The 19,201-nt window shown below is 35.0% G+C and overlaps 1 long non-coding RNA gene across 14 annotated transcripts in view; it reads right to left on the bottom strand.

The window, feature by feature from the left end:
- The window catches only part of LOC149547554 (uncharacterized), a 29,636-nt gene extending 11,376 nt beyond the window's left edge, over window positions 1-18,260 (bottom strand). For 5 of the 14 annotated variants that reach the window (XR_016353888.1, XR_016353895.1, XR_016353894.1 and 2 more), the window contains exons 1-3: window positions 18,103-18,260; window positions 17,297-17,374; window positions 5,554-5,622 (exon numbers count right to left, since the gene is read on the bottom strand). This is a non-coding gene — a long non-coding RNA (uncharacterized LOC149547554). The other 9 variants (XR_016353889.1, XR_016353891.1, XR_016353890.1 and 6 more) reach the window with 5 other exon arrangements.
- Window positions 18,261-19,201: the final 941 nt, after the last annotated feature.

The raw sequence follows: 19,201 nt of genomic DNA, 5'->3' as shown, positions 1-19,201 counted from the left end.
CCTTCACTGTAATGTCCCTCCCTAATTAATGAGACTAGTAATATAATTTTTAATTAAATGCTGAGTTGTCCCCTTATTCGCATTTAATTAAATTTTAAATATTTCACTTGCACTTTATGAATTTTTAAAAGGGCTGAATTTTTTTTGTCTCATGTAAGCTAAGGGGAAAATTATAATGTAATAAAGGAATTTAAAGAGTTCCTGGCAGTTACATTTGGAAGTCAGGTAAAAGGTAATGGGAAGTTTCAATCAAGGGGGACTGGAAATTCTAAATTGGAAAGGAAATTTCCAGATTTCCAGATTGTTTCAGGTTCTAGAGAATGTAAACTCTTCAGAGGAGCATTATCTTCAGAGTTGAAATATTCTCTCGAGATAATTTTATAAAATAGTCAGTTGTTTGGATATTTGAAAAAATGAAGACAATGTTACAATTTGGCTATGTATGCCTTGAAATCAAATTATTGAATCTTTCAGTGAGAATTGGGAGAGGGGTGTGTTAACACTACTGTGTCAGCCTGAAATCCAGAGTTATTGCATTGATAAGATTCCATGCGCATTGAGTGCTGCCATGTCATTAATAAAAAAATGTGGCACCAAGGAAGCAAGGGTTTTCACTGTGAATATTTGGGTGACAGTGGATAGTTAAGGTATGCACAACGAAAGTTTGAATTGAAAGCTGTGAACATAGCACGTGTGACTGTGTGTGGCAGTTCATTTTAATCTGGTCTCATATATCAAACTATTGAAGGAAATAATTGAATGGTCTACTATGAGTCTTTGAAAAATACCACTCTGAAAGTGATGCAAAGTCTTGATGATGTTCGAACAGTTCTAATCAATCTGTACCGAAGGAGAATGGGTCCAGGACAGCTGGTTGCTTAGAGGGAATGCTCTGTGTTTGGAGACTGGGTGGTTTCTTGCAATTTCTCATGATGGGGAAGTGGTTAAATGAATATGAGGTTCCTCATTACAAGAGATTCATTGACTGAGGGTTTTTTTTCCTGGTGTATGTGAACTGGAGGCCAGGAACTATCATTACTACCTGTGAAGGGACTTGAAGCTAACAGTCAGTTAAAACAAGGTAGGTTGTGGAGGAATATTGGTACAGTATCGAGTGATATCCCACTCATTTTTATACATTTCTTGTTGGGTTTTTTCAGTGTATTGCTCCTCAGAAAGTTGTGTGAGATCTTGGTATTTGAGATTTAAGGAAGTTTCCTTTGTGGTTGATTAATACAAGCACATACTGTTCGACTGATTTCATTTTGGTTGTTAAGTTCCTGGATTGCTGAAGAAAATTTCTCAAGTCAAAAGTTTAAACAATAATTCTTTGTTAATGTAGTAACAAGAGTTGAAAATTAAGATTAATCCATGTTGTTTCTGTTTACTATTCTGCATATGATTATGAGTTACATTTCAAAGATCATATTATATTTAGTTATAAACCATCCAAAATAAGGCTCCCTTTGCAAATATTCAGAAAACTATAAAGTTTTATGTCTGAAATTCCAAATAGGGAAAAAAGGGAAGGGAAAAAACTGGTGTCAGCTTTAGGGTGCTAGATTACATTCACAGGTTAACAGCAAGATTTGATATTTCATTTGCAGGCTTACATCAAGTTTTGCTATTCCCAACATAGGTATTTGCAGATGATTAAACTGTGAGTAAAAAAAATGGATGATAGCAACAACCTATACATGCATTCATCAACTGGTAGCATCATTGGTCCTAACGATGCATTTGGCTTTCTTTTTTAAACTTTTGTTGCAGTCTCTGTATGAAGGTTGCATGTATCAGCTCAAGCTGTTACATGACAATGATTATCCTAAGATTTTATGCAAGGGTGAACATGACATGTCAACTATATTTATTGGCTTGTTTATGGGGTTCATAGGGAAACCACAGTTTCTCTATTTGTTGTGTCAACGATATTTTATATTTGACTCCATGCCAATTTTATATTTGCTATAATAAATGTAGTATATCTATATTGATTTGTTGGTGGATTTGTGTGACATTTTTTACTGCAAAACCATTTGCCTTCTAAACTATGCTTAGAGATTTTGCATGAACTCTTACTTTCATATTTCTTTCTACAATTTGGTATTTTAAGACATCACAGGTCTTCCTATTTCTAAGCTTTGTTTATTTTCATCTTCAGAACTATCATCTTCTAACTTTCTTATCTCTCCATGAATTTGGATGTTTAACTATGCCATACATGTTTTCCTATTTTTAGGCTTTGTTTTATATTTCAGTAATTCAAGTTTAGATCCTATCTTCTAGTTTCTTTCCCATTTCTTTTCATAATTTGGCATTTTGTTTGTTGTGTCTCACATCTCCTTATACATGTGGGTGTATGAACTAATGTTTTTTTTTGTCATTATTATAGGATGAATCAATAGCAACTCATTACCTGGTTGCACTCTCGGGCAAGCCATACATAATCTATGAAAGAGATGTTCTTAGCAGCTGAGTTTTCAACATGGATATAAAACGTACAGGGTAATGCTTGAGCCTTGGGCCTCATCTCACCAGCTCGGACTAGAAGAATATTCTTGTTACAGAGAGGCCTCTAATAAAAACATGCACTTAACTTTATTATCCTCCTTTCCATCGAAAATCGTTGACTCCTATTTTTGGGACTCTCGAGATACCCCGTGTCAAGTGAGTTCTAGTGGAGTTGTACAGATTTAATTTGAAGGAACTGGAAACTCAATAATAAAATACCCTACAAAAAATGAAAAAGACCCACAAAGTTGATACCCTACTCCACTCTTCTTCATTTCCAGACCTAAATAGTGGATTCATGCAGCACTTACTAGAGATGGAAGAGGGCTGCATCATGGAGGAATTACTTTACTGATTTTGGTCATTATTGTTATGATTAGAATTGTTCTTGTCTAATATTGTTTGCGGTCTTGGCTATTTTCTAGGATGAGGCAGACTCTCTCATGTGGTTTATTTTTGGGGGTAAATCTATGTGAGGTTATGGATTGGCTTAACTTAGCATGCTGCGAGCTTGGACTCCATTTATAAGATTTAAGAGTGGGTGGTAAATGCACTGCATAACTGTTAATGCCACAATTGTGCTGCATGCCCCTTGGAGCTGTTGGTGGTTCGAACAAGTAAACCCTTTCCAACAAAGAAAAAGTACGAAAACACTGGAAAAAAAATTGCAGTCCCAACAGCAGCTACAGCATACCTTATTGCAGCGAGGGGATTTAGTTTAGATGCGAAATATATATTTTATGCTAACTATTTTTACTGATTAATATGGAGAGCATGAACCTACTCTAATTCAGAAAGTTGATTTTCTTTAATAATTATTTGTTTAAGATTCTCCATTTCTGACATAACTATTTGACCTTGATCATTTCATTAAGCTAGACATTCAATATAATACAATGAATAAATAGGATAGTTTTACTAGTCCTTGCCATATCCAGGGATATACTTAGATTCATCTTTTGTGTTAATCTGTTTGGAAGTTTGTAAATGAATAAATTACTCCAGTTTTTTAAAGTTTATATATTTTTCTTTTGTCAAATACAACTGATCTGCAGCATTCTAATTGATGAGTTTTGATTTCTGAACTTCAGAAAAAATCCTAGTGAATTAAATGTCATCTAGCACAAAATTAAACAGTTTTCTACAAAATTATATGCACGCTATTATGCATATTACACACAATTTTCCTAGAAGGCAACACATCAAATCATTAATATTGTTATAAAGTTTTGCATCATATATATATAACACTGATAGACCTGCATAGTAGCATACAGAATGTGGAGACATGCATGATCCACTCAAATAGCAAGTAGAGGACTGAAATTGGCAGTCCTGCCCCATCCAGGAAAACAGAAAGCGAAGCAATCACATCCTATATTTTAGTGGAGATTGAAGAGTGCATGGTGCTGCAATTACATCCTGTATTCAACAAAATCCTCCACTCCAATACCATAATCGACAAGAAATTTTCATTTGAACTAAACCCAATATTGCCATTAAATCTCATGGTATGGGATGCCTGCTGCCTGTCTACTGCTCTAGAATTCCAATCAACAATCAATAGATTCCCTGTAGATGCATTTCTCACATTGAATCAGACAGGCTGCTTCCTAAAGTCAAGGTATGTACAACACTTTTTTTCTTTTCATATTTGTTCTTAATTCGAGAAGGAAAATTGAACAGTGCTTAAGCTTTCAATAGGTCTTTGAAATAAGGTCAATGTCCTGCTCCTTTTTATTAGTGTTCTTTCAGGTGCAATATGATCTTTGTTTGTCTTACAAGTTTTTCTTTAATAATTTTGGGAGGTGCTTGTACCAACACAATCCAAGATCAAATTCCTTCCACTGCAATAGGCTTTCTGAAGAGAGATCCAACAATGCAGATCAATTAATCTCTTTGGTGAAGTTTGTATTTGTTCTGTTCATGTTAGTGTCTGCTTCCACAGTTGTGAAGTAATACTATGTATCCTGAATGGTGTATCCATAGACCAAAACTAATGAGGTGATCCTTTGTCATCTCTGTATTATTATGGTTTAACAGTAGCATGTATATTTTTATTGTTGCCAGTAAAAGAAGATTGAAGAGTATGGAACAGTCTCAAGTAAGGATACGTAAACCATTGAAATCTTGTATCGGCCACCCTACACATTTTGATTTTGAGCTGGTAAGATTAATGGTTCAAAGTAAAACACTGTGCACGCTTATTAGGAAACCTATTTAAAAATTGGTCTAGAGAAATTATTGAGCAAAGGATAAGCGTTGGTTTCTGGAGCACAGGTAATTCCATCCATGCTAGAACAGAAAAGTGGTTACAATGGTTGTTAAAATGTAGCTTCAGTCGAATTGAAGTACATATCATTGTGAGTATATGTAATTAAATTACATCCACACACACGCACGCACACATGCACACACATATATAATATAAAACCAAATTATGAATCGAGCTTCCCTTTATACTATCGGGCATATTGTTAAAGGCTGCGAATAATAAGTGTCGGCAGTATTAGTTAAAGGAAAGGGCATGTCCACGTAGGGACATGACTCTGCGTGGCCACGTAGAGTCATGTCTCTATGGAGACATGACTTTCCTCCCTTTTTAATACCAAATTGCAGCCGAGGGAAACATACAGAAATAATAACGTATTGAATATCTCTTGCAGAAGTTATAAAATCAGTTTCAAGACATCAGCATTGAATATATAATAATATATATTGGTTACTGCAACATTATAAATAACAGTCATCTTCAGATCTATTTTGAATATATCAAGATAATATCTGTATCTTACATTCATTGCTATCAGGGATCCTGTACACATTAACATGGTATCAGAGCTTAATTGATAGAGCAAAACATTCAGTTCAATTAGATTTCAGATTCATTAAATTATATCAAATCAGCAACAATGGTGAATCATGTAAGACTAGAAGATAGACTTGAAGGTGCCTCCAACTTTGCATCATGGAAATCACGAATAATGATTATTCTTTGAGAAAAGGAATTAGAAGGATACGTAGAAGAAAATAAGTCAATACCTGAAAGTGATCCTGACAAAACGATCTGGAGAAGACATAATAATAATGCTATGAAGATCATTATAGATTCTGTCAAAGATCATATACTCCCATCAATATCAAGTCTCACAGCATATGAGATGTTCACCACTATTAAAAATACATTCGAAATTAATAATACCAGTAGACTGCTAACATTGATGCAACAACTACTATACATCAAAATGAAAAATAGAGTCTAATACATCATATTTTTCTCGAATTGCATAATTAAAAGATCAACTTGCTATGATTGGAAATCAAGAAGACAATAAAGAACTATGCCTAATTGCTGTAAAAGGTTTACCTTTATCCTAGGAAACCTTTATCTGTGGATTGAGCTCTCGACCTGAACCACCAAATTTTGAGCAACTCAAAAAAGAATGTACTCAAGAGGAGTCGAGACTAATCTCAAGAGGAATCAGTACATAACAAGAGGAAGAAATTCAAGCTCTGCAAACTAATACAAACAATAAGGGAAAGAAGGGTCAATTCAAACGGAAAAGAGGAAAAGGAAACCAATCATACAAGAAAAGTGACTGGTCCAAAGTACAATGTTACAAATGTGATAAATTTGGTCACACTTACAAAGTCTGCCCAGAACGGAAGAAAATTCAAGTTGCTCTAGCAAAAGTCAAGGCTGAAAATTTAGCATTCTATTTAGCTCTCTCAAGTGAACTAAACTCCAACAAAAATACATGGATAATAGACGGTGGGACATCTCGTCATATAACAGGATTTTTAGACAAAATCAAAACATTTGAAGATTACTCCTCTAAAGAAGTAACTATTGGGGATAATTCTACATATCCAGTAAAAGGAATTGGATCTTGCTAAATAGAACTAAAAACAGGAATCCCTATTCCGCTAAAGAATGTATTATTTGTACCTGGCATAAAAAGAAACTTAGTTTCAATATCTAGCCTTGCAGATCAAGGGTATCGCATCGCATTTCAAGAAGATAAAGTTCTATCCTGGCCCAAGAACTCCAAAATCAAGAATGCTATCACCATTGTACTCACAGATGGAAGCCTGTATAAACTTTGTAACCATCAAAATCTAGTCTTGAATCATGAAATTTCAAAATCTAATGAAATCTGGCATAGAAGACTGGCAGATCTTCATTTTTGTGTCTTACCATCTATAGAAAGAAGTGTAACAGGCCTACCTAACCTCAAAGCTGATCATACTAGAACATGTAAAGGATGTGCCTTGGGAAAAAATACCAAAGGATCTTTTCCCAAAAGTGAACATAAATCCAAAACCATACTTGAACTTATCCATACTGACATGTGTGGTCCTATGTCAATCCCTTCCCTAAATGGGTGTCTTTACTATGTAATTTTATAGATGGTTTCTCTAGAAAATCTTGGATTTACTTCTTAAAGCTTAAGGAATCAAGTAAAGCATTATCCAAATTCAAAGAATTCAAGGCTCTAGTTGAAAATCAAACTAGGAAGAAAATCAAAACCCTAAGATCTGGCAATGGGGATGAATACATTTTTGGAAACTTCAAAGAATTTTGCACCTCTGTTGGGATTAAGAGGAAGTTTTCTGTGCCATATAATCCTCAACAAAATAGAGTTGCCAAAAGGAAAAAACAAATCTATTATAGAATCTGCCAAAGCTGTGATGCATGACCAAAGTATCCACACATATCATTCTGGGCTAAAGGATCCAACACCACAGTTTACATTTAAAATAGATGTCCGCACTCAATCTTAGAGAACACAACTCCTGATGAAGTATTTACAGGAACCAAACTTAACTTAAGTCATCTAAGAATCTTTGATGCCCCTGTATACATACACATTCCTAAAGAAAAGAGAACTAAACTTGAACAATCCGGAAAGAAAGCTATATTTATAAGATACAATGAATCATCCAAAGTTTACAAGGTCTATATTACTGAATAGAGAACCATTGAAATCAGTAGAGATATAAAATTTGAAGAAGACACTGCATTTAATCTCTCAAAGAACATTGATGAATCAAACATAGAACCAACCAGTGAATTAGATGAGTATCCCACAATTGAGAATTAAAGGGAGAATAATTCTGAAGGAAATGAATCACCTTTTCCTATTACAAGAAATATTGAAAACCCTGATAATAAGAAGAGGTCACTTTGGGCAAGAAAGATGATTCAAGAAAATCAAGTAGAACATGAAGTAGTTTTCAGAGAAAGCAAAAGAACGAGAAGCTACTCACGCTATGTTGCTCTAGTTTCCGAACTCATTAAATCAAAACCTTCAAGTGTTGAAGAAGCATTATCATGTCAACATTCGAAAGATGCAATGATTGAAGAATATCAATCCATACTAAAAAATGATGTATGGGATGTTGTAACCAAACCTAAAGATAAATTGGTTGTCTCCTCCAAGTGGTTATTCAAAATCAAACATGCACTGGATGGTAGTATTGAAAAATACAAAGCCAGATTTGTATGTCAGGGATTTTCTCAAAAGGTTGGAACAAATTATGAAGAAACCTTTGTTCCAGTTGCGTGAGACACATCTGTCAGAACCATCATAGCCATTGCAACCTCCAAAGGGTGGAAAATACACCAAATGGATGTTAAAACTGCATTTCTAAATGGCATAATCAAAGAAGTGTACATAGAACAACCAAAAGGATTTGTCACCCATGAGAAAGCTTCCTGTGTGTGAAGACTGAAGAAAGCACTATGTGGTCTTAAACAAGCCCCCAGGGCTTGGTACGAAAGAATAGACAGTGACCTTTCAAAATTAGGATACTCCAAAAATGAAGCTGATCCTAATATATATTTCAAAATATTTGATGGTGATATGATTGTTCTTGTATTATATGTTGATGATTTACTAATAACATGTGAAGAACATCTTATAGTAAAATGCAAACAGGATCTAGTAGTTGATTTCGACATGAAAGCTCTTGGACTCCTTCACTACTCCCTGTAAAGTTTCTACAAATTCTAACGCGAATCAAACTTATATTGTACCTGTTGTGAGGTTTTCACACCATCGCCCCAAAATTTTTGGGGACCCCCCTTTTTTTTGATCGCCTCGACAAATTTTTGGATTGTCCAACAATTTTGATTTTTCGAGAATTTTGAGCCTTGGACACCTTCAAGCCAGTGGGAGAGACTTAGCTTATTTTCACCCGGTTTTTTTTTTTACTTGATTTTTCAGAGCCACCAATTTCATCTTTAGGCCAAACAAATTTCAAAAGAGCAATATTTGGCAAGATAAAATTGCAAATTTGTACTTAGACGTTTTCTTTTGAAAATCCAGATATAATTGTGTAAATTTGAATAATCTTTGAAAAGGAAAAAATTTTGTTAGACTTAAGTTTTGGAAAATCTCAAATTTTGCTTTGGTGAAAATTTTAATTTTGTAGAAATTAGGCTAAATTGCAAAAATCGATTTTTGGCTCTAGATGCAATTTTATTTTATTTTTCTTTAAAAAATTTATAATTGGCATAGCAAAATCGATTTGGGTAAAAATTGCAAAAAAATTGGCTTTAATAGATTAAAATTGCCTTGAAAAACTTTTGCCTTTAATGAAATTGGTAATTTAATATTGAAAAATGGCTTTTGGTTAGCCAAAATCCAATTTTAATGACGTATTAATTATTAAATCCTCATTAAATGGAAATATTTAACACCCCAAGGCATTATTTAATTTCTTTTTGCAATTTGGAGCTAATTGGCAAATTTTTTTAAAAAGCAATTTTCATTTTGGCAATATTAAATTTTAGATAAGTATTTAATTGTGGGCCATAATTTTGCATTAATTATTGTTTTTCTTGCTTCCAAGGTCCAAGTCGGCTAGCTTGGGGGGAGTAAGAAAGTTGGGTATAAGAGGAGGCCTCTCTCCCGTTTCCTCCTCACTTCTCACTTCTCCTTTTCAGGTGTTGGCAATCTTGCACGAGCAGATCTGCACTCTTTTTGCTTGGCGAATTTTGTGAAAGGCAAAATTTGTGGGGGCTGAATTTTGTGGAACCAAATTTTGTGGGAGCCGACTTTTGTGAGAACAGAATTTTGTAGGAGATAAAATTCTAATTTTTGCAAGAAGCTGCGATTTTTGCCTTAGGTTGGGTAATTTTATTTGGAGGTGAATTACATGATAAATTTCTTATTTGCAAGTGGATTTGAAGTTCTTGAGGTCTAGTCCTAATTCCGAAAAGTCGCTGTACGATTATTGGTTACGGTGAATTTTAATCATTTAGAGTTGAAAGGGATCCTTAAGTTGACATCCTTCTTTCGTTCTAGTCTAAGGATTGCTTCCCTTGGTTCTACTTGCCTTCTGGTCCACCACTATACCATCCCGTAATAGGGCAACGAGTATGGAGGATGTTAGTGCAAGTAAGAATCCCAAGCGGACAAACACTAAGAAAGACAAAGAGGATATGATGCCCAAAACACCCTACTCGAAAATGAAGCGAATAACTAACACCAATATCGATGCGCTGGACATGATACGGATGAAGGACAGACTAAAGGAAGGACAATCCCCCTTGGCTATTGGTAAAGGTAATTTCAAATCATTTAGAGTTGAAAGGGGTCCTTAAGCGGATTTCTCTCTTTCGTTCTAATCTAAGGATTGCCTCCCTTCGTTCTGCTAGTCTAATTGTCCACCACTTTACCATCCCGTAATAGGGCGACGAGATGGAGGATGTTAGTGCAAGTAAGAATCCTAAGGGGACAAACACTAAGAAAGACAAAGAGGATATGATGGCCAAAACACCCTTCTTCTTGAAAATGAGGCAAATAACCGATACCAATGGCAATACAATAAAAGGATATACAAAAGGCAGTTGCACATCACAGCTTAGGCATCAACACTTCCATTACGACCATGATGAGCGACAACGGAGCAGCCCTTGATTTTGAAGACATTAGAGAAGAGGATATCAATGAGATAAGACTTGGATCGAGATTGGATGAGCTAGAAAAGGTTGCCATCAGGAAGAAGCATTTAAGCACCCTTTCCTCTCTCAATGCTCTTATTGGATTTGCGAAAGAATATGAGTAGGATCATGAAAAGATGCTACAAGCAGCAAGCAGCATGGTGAAGTTAGTGGAACTCAGGGCGAAGCACACACCTTGTCCTCCTATGGAAGAAGTTAACAAAAGGCTAGCTAATTTCATTGCCTTAGTTAAGAAAATGAAAGAAAAGGGAAGATTTATATTAGAAGATCATTTGATGTAAGCCCAAGTGGCAAATGAAGCGAATAACTGACACCAATATCGATGCACTGGACATGATACGGATGAAGGACAGACTAAAGGAATGACAATCCCCCTTGGCTATTGGTAAAGGTAATTTCAAATCATTTAGAGTTGAAAGGGGTCCTTAAGCGGATTTCTCTCTTTCGTTCTAGTCCAAGGATTGCCTCCCTTGGTTCTGCTAGTCTAATTGTCCACCATTTTACCATCTCGTAATAGGGCGACGAGATGGAGGATGTTAGTGCAAGTAAGAATCCTAAGGGGACAAACACTAAGAAAGACAAAGCGGATATGATGCCCAAAACACCCTTCTTGAAAATGAGGTGAATAATCGATACCAATGGCGGTACAATAAAAAGATATACAAAAGGCAGTTGCACATCACAGCCCAGGTATCAACACTTCCATTACGACCATGATCAGGGATTTTTTTAGTGGCTATTATTCGCCAATTGGCTAATAGGTCCCGATTGGGCTATAGAAATTGGCTAAAAAAACACCGTATACTAGTTGACCGGTTCGCCCAGATTTTATAAAATACTCATATAGTGATCGGAACGTTCGCCACTATTATTATGTAATTTCAGTTTGGTAGTCGGGTTCTTTGCCCATATTTCTCTTTAATGTTTACTCTTATTCGCCACAGAATTAATTGAGTGTCTCTTTCGACGATCATCATTCGCCAAATTCCCATTTTCCTATGTGAATTTTTTTTTTAATGAGTGACACTGTACTCCACAAACAAGTACAACTTACCTTGATACGTGTCAACATTCCGATGACTACCTCGACAATTCTTCTTCCTTCAAGAAATGTTGGCCGAAATTAAACCTCAGCCATTGATCTTGGATCATCAAAAGGTCTGAGTTCTCAAATAATACATTTAACATAATTTCATTTCAAAACATAATTCGCCATCAATATTAATAATTTTATCAAAAACAAAAATTATAATCGCCATTATTTTATAAAAATTGTCTAAACTATTAAAAAATTCGCCACCAAATATCCATCGATTGAAGCATAATTCGCCAACACTATTAATTTTTTTTCACCCAAATGACGTGATTCGCCACAATTTTATAAATTTTGGGAGGGGGGTTCCTTAAAGTTATCCCTGACCATGATGAGCGACAACGGAGCAGCCCTTGATTTTGAAGACATTAGAGAAGAGGATATCAATGAGATAAGACTTGGATCGAGATTGGATGAGCTAGAAAAGGTTGCCATCAGGAAGAAGCATTTAAGCACCCTTTCCTCTCTCAATGCTCTTATTGGATTTGCGAAAGAATATGAGAAGGATCATGAAAAGATGCTACAAGCAACAAGCAGCGTGGTGAAGTCGGTGGAACTCAGGGTGAAGCACACAACTTGTCCTCCTATGGAAGAAGTTAACAAAAGGCTAGCTAAGTTCATTGGCTTAGCTAAGAAAATGAAAGAAAAGGGAAGATTTATATTAGACGATCATTTGATGTAAGCCCAAGTGGCAATTTCCCTTTCTTCTAGAATAGGACAAGTGTCTATTTCTAATTGGCCACCATTTTGTGCCTTCTCATTGGTTGCCACTTTTTGCACTTTTTTCATTGGTCCATTGATGAGGTGGCAGCTTCTCATTGGTTGATGGGGTGGCAACCCTAATTAGGGTTTTTAGAATCCAATCTGGATCGTTGATCTTGTTTTGATCTCCACCGTCCGTTGTATTTTTGGCCCCTATATGAGGCCATTTGCTCTCATTTGTAAAGGGTTGGAGAAATTGCTGCGAAGATAATACCAAAATTGCTCTCTTTTTCATTGTTGTGACTTGCATGGTGATTAAGAACATTGAGTGTTGTTGCATGTTTTCTACTTCCACATAGTTAGATTTCTTTTCAAGTTGTTGAAGCAAATTTCATTTCAAGTTGTTTAAGCAAGAGTAAAGTAGATGGATAGTTGTATGGTAGCATTGGTAAATGTTTGATAGGGATCAATACTAGACCACTAGCATCCTAGCGGCTGGTTGGGAAGCCTTGTGTGGTAAACTAATTTATTATTCCTTTGAATCATCGCACCTGTGGAAGTGAGGCCGCTGATCAGCTTTCATTAGGTTCAATCCTAGTCCATTTGCTAGTCTTCCATCCATAGGAGTAAGAGTAGGATAGCAAGTAATTTAGGACTTAGAATTTAGGAGAAGAAAGTTAGAAAAACACCAGTTGAAAGAACCATTCACCCTCTACCACCATCACTTTCCATCAACATCATTTAGCTTTCACAAACCCATCACCCTCACCATCATTCCACCAAAGTCCAAGTCATCCTCGAATGAATAGTGTAAGGCCGCCTACGTGATTACCAACAAATCACATTGATAAAACTGAGCAAGTATCCACAAGAGTAAGGAATATTGGAGCTATTCTCATATCCCATGAGTAATAACTTTTCAAGAGAGGAATTGTATGTTCGATACTTCGTATCAAATGTTCAATTGCTAATATGTTATGTAAGTGATACAAAACTCGCATCAACAGTGCCTTTTCTTACACTGTCGTAGATGATCTTCAAAAAATAATCTTGTTTGAATGAGATATTATAATTCAGGAAATGCTTCTTTCTGCAATTCGTCTAAGGGTAGTATTGATTTAAGGAGCAGACTTCAATGTGTTGTATGTCCTTAAACCTCAATCACACCCACCTCTTATACCATGACTAAAGGGCATGTGCCCTAAAGGGACATGACCCTCTCTAGGTCGGCCCACATTACCTTCTAGAAATCGGTGCTCAAGGAGGATGATTAATGATTAACTAACATAACAAATTAGTTATATTCTAGTGCATAACAAAAATCATTTCCAAGGACCGCCGCCTTAGCCAAGTGTAATATATTTAAGTGCCTTAGGATGGTATTCAAGGAGAGAAGAGTAATATGTGGTCTGCACACTCAAACCAGTATGAATATCACTGTTAGAAGTTTAACACTTCCTGGGTCTAGAAGCATGGCAAAAGGAGAACTACATTTTCTTAAATCAAGGAAAATATATTGTTGACATCTTGACCAAATTTGGAATGATGAACAGCAAAACTTGGACCACACGTATGAAAGCAAATCTTCACAAACTTAAAAATGATGGATTTGAATCAGAACCCATGGATCCCACATACTACAAGCAAATAATTGGATCACTAATGTACTTAGTGAATACTCGACCTGATATTTGTTACACAACCAATACTTTAACCCAATTCATGTGCGAACCTAAGAAGATCCACCTCATGACAGCCAAGCACATCTTACAATACTTGCGTGGTACGATTGAACTTGGTCTTAAATATGATCAGGTTGAGATTTGACTGCATGGATACTCTAATTTTGATTGCGTTGGTAGCTCCACTAATTGTAAAAGCACTACAGGATGTTGTTTTAGTCTTGGTTGAGCAATGATATCTTGCTTCAACAAAAAACAATCATCAGTCGCCTTAAGTTCCACCAAACCAGAATATATAGCTGCTTTCATGGGTGTAATGTCCCTTTTTTTAGCATTCATAGCATGATGTTGTCGTTAGCCTATTTCCCCACGGTCCCGTAGGCTAACCAGGACATTAAAGGGACTTAGAGGCCATTTGGCCTAGATAGTTTCAGTTGCAGGTCTTTCTGAGGGGTTTTGAGGCAACTTTGGGCATACTTACTATTTATAGTAAGTCATCTTGGGCATGGGCGGACATCCAGTGGCAGCGGTATGTCGATGGTAATTGTTTAAAATCGGCAAGAAGACTTGTTTATCATTGATAAGATTTGTTTTGCATTGATAAAGCTATTTTATAAAGTTAAATTTAAATATTTAACTTTATTAATGCATAGACTATAGTTTGTGGGAAATATTTAAATTAAAAGAATCCCTTTTATTTTATAACATTAGAGACATAAGTTACATAAAGGGAGTGATGTTTTATCCCACATTGAGAAAACGAAAGATTGAGCTCTTGTGAGAACACTATAAAAGAAAGGGAAGAGCTTCTTTTAAGTATGCTTGGAAATATCAACGAAATTGAAAAATTTTCTGGAGATTATGTCTCAATGGTTTGAAGGACAAAATCTCTTCAAGCTGGAAATCTTGATGCCATTGAAAGATATGGTCTTGAGATTCAACAGGGTACCAGTTTGAAAAAGCAGATACGAAAAAGCAGTCCGAAAAAGCGGAACCGAAAAAGCAGGCCGAAAAAGCAGTACGAAAAGCGGAACCGAAAAAGTAGGCCGAAAAAAGCAGTCCGAAAAAGTAGTTCGAAAAAGCAAATCGGAAAAGCAAAGCAGAAGGGGCAGCATTGAAGAAAATTATTACAGCCATCTACAACCAGGTTCCTTTATTAGTATTGTTTTTTAAGGTGTTATAAGTTTCAGCTGTAAGTGTGCATTATACCAGCATTATCATTTCGTAATCCATGTAAATGCCAAAAGTCTTGGCCATATTTCATGAGCATTGTATTAGAAATTTCATTGCAATTAAGAAGATAATAGTTGCTGGTGTCATTTAAGCAATTCAATATCATTATTTATCAGCTAGTTAGTTTGCATACCAACTGTTTGTAAAAATGCCAATTGGCTGTAGGTGTTCATTTCTCATGCTTAGATCATATATATGCACTAAACATTGTCAAAATTAGTAGCACACTCATGTTAGGTCATTGTGTAGTCCATTTGGAGTCTTCTAACACAAGATTCTCATTGATGCAAATTGAAAAAAAAAGTCATTTAAAGCCAGCTGAAATACTATATTAGTCATACGTCCCTTGCATGTGAATTGTTTGATGAAATTCCTTGAGCTTTCATCAGCATTTTTTGAGAGCAGATTTGAAGAGGGTCATTACAATGGGTGTCAGAGAAGCAGTATGGTTAAGGAAATTGCTAGTTGGATTATTCAGAAAACCTTTAAAGCCAACTATTATGCAATGTGACAATCAAAGTTGTATCAAGTTGTTAGTAAATCCAATTTTTCACAACCGATTGAAGCATTATGAAATTCCTTACCATTATGTTAAAGATATGTGGACAAAGATGTTCTCAAGATGGAATACATCAGCACAAATGAACAAACAGCTGATTTACTTGTTAAACCTCTATCTAAGCTTAATTAGGAGTATTTTAGAGGTAAACTCGGAATGCTACAAATGTGATTGTAACTATTGAAAAAAAAAAATATTAGTTTTGTAAAATATGTACATCTATATTTTGATGAAAAGGTTACTATACTATATGTATGAAATGTGTCATGAAAGGTGACAATCTTTCATTGATACATATGCTAGAGGGTAGCTATTGAAAGGTGACGATCTTATCAATAGCTGGACCTGTTATCATGGCAAACTACATTAAGTTGTCCTAGAGTGCCGGATGTTAAGATATGAACATATCATAATCAGACTTCACTAATTGTTGTCTCGGAGTGCCGATGATTATGATACTTGTCATGATATAGATCATGACATTGTGATTTCTTTTTATCTGATAGACTACATAAAGTTGATGTCTTGGAGTGCCAGAAATCAGATAATCTATTCTCCTGATAAGTATCAATGAGATTGATATCAATGCACATATCAAGAGAATATGAATTCCCTTGTTGATTCACTTCTCCCTCACTATGAGGGAGTGTTAAAATGTAGCTTCAGTCGAATTGAAGTACATATCAGTGTGAGTATATGTAATTGAATTACATCCACACACACACACGCACACACATATAATATAATATAAAACCAAATTATGAATCGGGCTTTCCTTTATAGTATCGGGCATATTGTTAAAGGCTGTGATTAATAAGTGTGGGCAGTATTAGTTAAAGGAAAGGGCATGTCTATGTAGAGACATGACTCTACGTGGCCATATGTAATTGAATTACATCCACACACACATAATGTAATATAAAACCAAATTATGAATTGGGCTTTCCTTTATACTATAGGGCATATTGCTAAAGGCTGTGATTAATAAGTGTCTGCAGTATTAGTTAAAGGAAAGGGCATGTCCCTTGCAGTATTAGTTAAAGGAAAGGGCATGTCCACGTAGGGACATGCCCCTACGTGGCCATAAACCGCATAGAGTCATGTCATTACATAGACATGAGTCTCCTCCCTTATAAATACCAATTGCAGCCAAGGGAAAGTTACAGAAATCATAACGTATTGAATACTGCTTGCAGCAGTTATAATATCAGTTTCAAGGCATCAGCATTGAATATATAATAATATATATTGGTTACTGCAACACTATAAATAACAGTCATCTTCGGGTCTACTTTGAATATATCAAGAAAATATCTGAATCTTACATTCATCTCTATCAGGGATCATGTACACATTAACAACGGAAGCCTAATGCTGTCCCCATATTCATACCAATCATTACTAATTACAATGAGGCCTCAAGCTAACCTCACAATATGCAGAAATGAGTTCATTTTAATCAATTTATAAATAGACAAGTAGCTTTGTGGAATACTGATCAAAAGGGAAAAGTTCCATTAAAAAGTAGGACGCACAAACAGTACCTGTGTGAAGCAAGGTCATTTTGATTTTAGAAAAGATATGACGCCCAACACCTGCCCTTCCTGTATGTACATATGCATCTATGCATATATGTATGCATATTCAAACAGCATTAAGAAAAGATGTTGAAGCCATGGGAGGCCTGCATTATGTTGTTGGATGACCAGAAGATGGTTCTTGCAACATGTGCACTTCTAATATGCATGAATTGGAGCATTACATTGAGCATATTAAGAGGATCGCACAAAAGTTCGTTTGTGGATCCCGAGCAATCTTCATCTAAAATGCCATTACAATTTTAATTCTTGGAAATGTAGACATTGAGAAAAGAAATGTGTTTATGCATAATTATAGATTTCCAATAGAAAATCTCTCAAACCCTAAGATCAAGTTAACATGAAAATGATAGATGCAAATACAACCAACCAAAACGAAGACAACGTCCAAGAACTCCAAGAATATTTTATAACAACATTTTTTTTTATTAATATCTACATTCCAAAAATTAGAAATTTTGAATTGTTAGAGCATTTAAAATGAAAAGACTGCTTCACATTAACAAGGAACTTTTGCGTAATCCTTCATAATGTCTGTTCTATATACCAAATCATGCATATTAGAAGCGTCATATTGCGAGATCCATCATCCAATCTATAAAACTAGGAAATAACGGAATCTGCACGAATATTAGTCTCAGAAAATTGAGATAATCAACTCCGAATGGACCGGTGCAAAATTATTTCGCAAATCCAGCAGCAGGTTAAATCTCAAAGTTAGCTGTAGTAACCTGTAGCAGAATCGACATTACCTTGAATTGAAGAGGCTCAATTCTTCCCAATTGTTGGTTCTCTCAGATGAGAGAGAGGAGTCAAGGGTGCTAAGAAATAGCGTTCTCAAGTTTGCCGTGAAGGCCACGTATCCAGAAAGTTCCCGACAATACTATTTGCTTTCAAGAGAATAATACCTTTGCCTTGCACCATAATTTAACTTTTTAATTTTTTTTATCTTTTATAATAACATATAATTAACATATCTATATCTAATTATATATTTTAACAAGAGACACAAAGCGTCATAATTCCTGCCTAATGTTTAATTATTGTAGAATTATGGTGAGTGGAAAACTATCTAATCGAAGTGAAGTAAGTGATCAATATCCAATAGTCCACAAAGGAAAAAAATTAAGTGTAGTAAGATGAATGCATAAACGAAAGAGAGCTCTTCGCATGAGATAGATTTGCCAAGAACATTGATTGGGTCTCTGACATGAGTTTTTTAAAACTCCATAAGCCCTTTTTTAAGTTCTATAAATAACAACTATTTTCATTAATACTTAGCTTGTAGTAAGTTGTTGAAATAGGGGGTTCCTTTTTTTTTATATTTAAAATAAAGGTAACAATTTTTTATGAGCAATGGTATCATGCAATTTAAAAGTTAAGATCAAGTGAATTAACAAAAAGTTGGAAGAATAAAATAAGAGTACTATGATTTGATTTGGCCAAGGCCTATTATGAGGTAGAATGTACTTAGAAATTTTAAGTAATGATAAACTTAATAGTATCATGTACATGATATTAAGATTATATTTGTGATATGCACCTTAATGAAGGAAATATTACACTATTTGTAAGTAAAATGCAATACACATATTCAAAAGATCGGATTGGGTTGGATTTTTTTAACTAATAAGATATCTTTAGAGATATGAATCAAATATTATTTTTTTTGAATAATTAGATTGTTTTAACTAATTAGATTTTTTTAAATATTTTTTTCCCCCTATTCAAAAGATTGAATTGGATGGGATTGGATATTTATAACTAATAATTTAGAGATATGAATCAAAGTAATAAAAATAATTCTTTAAAAATTTAACTTCTTTTAAGACTATTGGTTGCTTTTAACAT

The sequence above is a fragment of the Cupressus sempervirens genome, chromosome 7 (assembly GCF_028749045.1).
Source record: "Cupressus sempervirens isolate cs-2001-9-10 chromosome 7, ASM2874904v1, whole genome shotgun sequence".
Classification (NCBI taxonomy): domain Eukaryota; kingdom Viridiplantae; phylum Streptophyta; class Pinopsida; order Cupressales; family Cupressaceae; genus Cupressus; species Cupressus sempervirens.
Note: the sequence above shows the minus strand (reverse complement) of the source record. Positions and strands in the feature narration are given on the sequence as shown.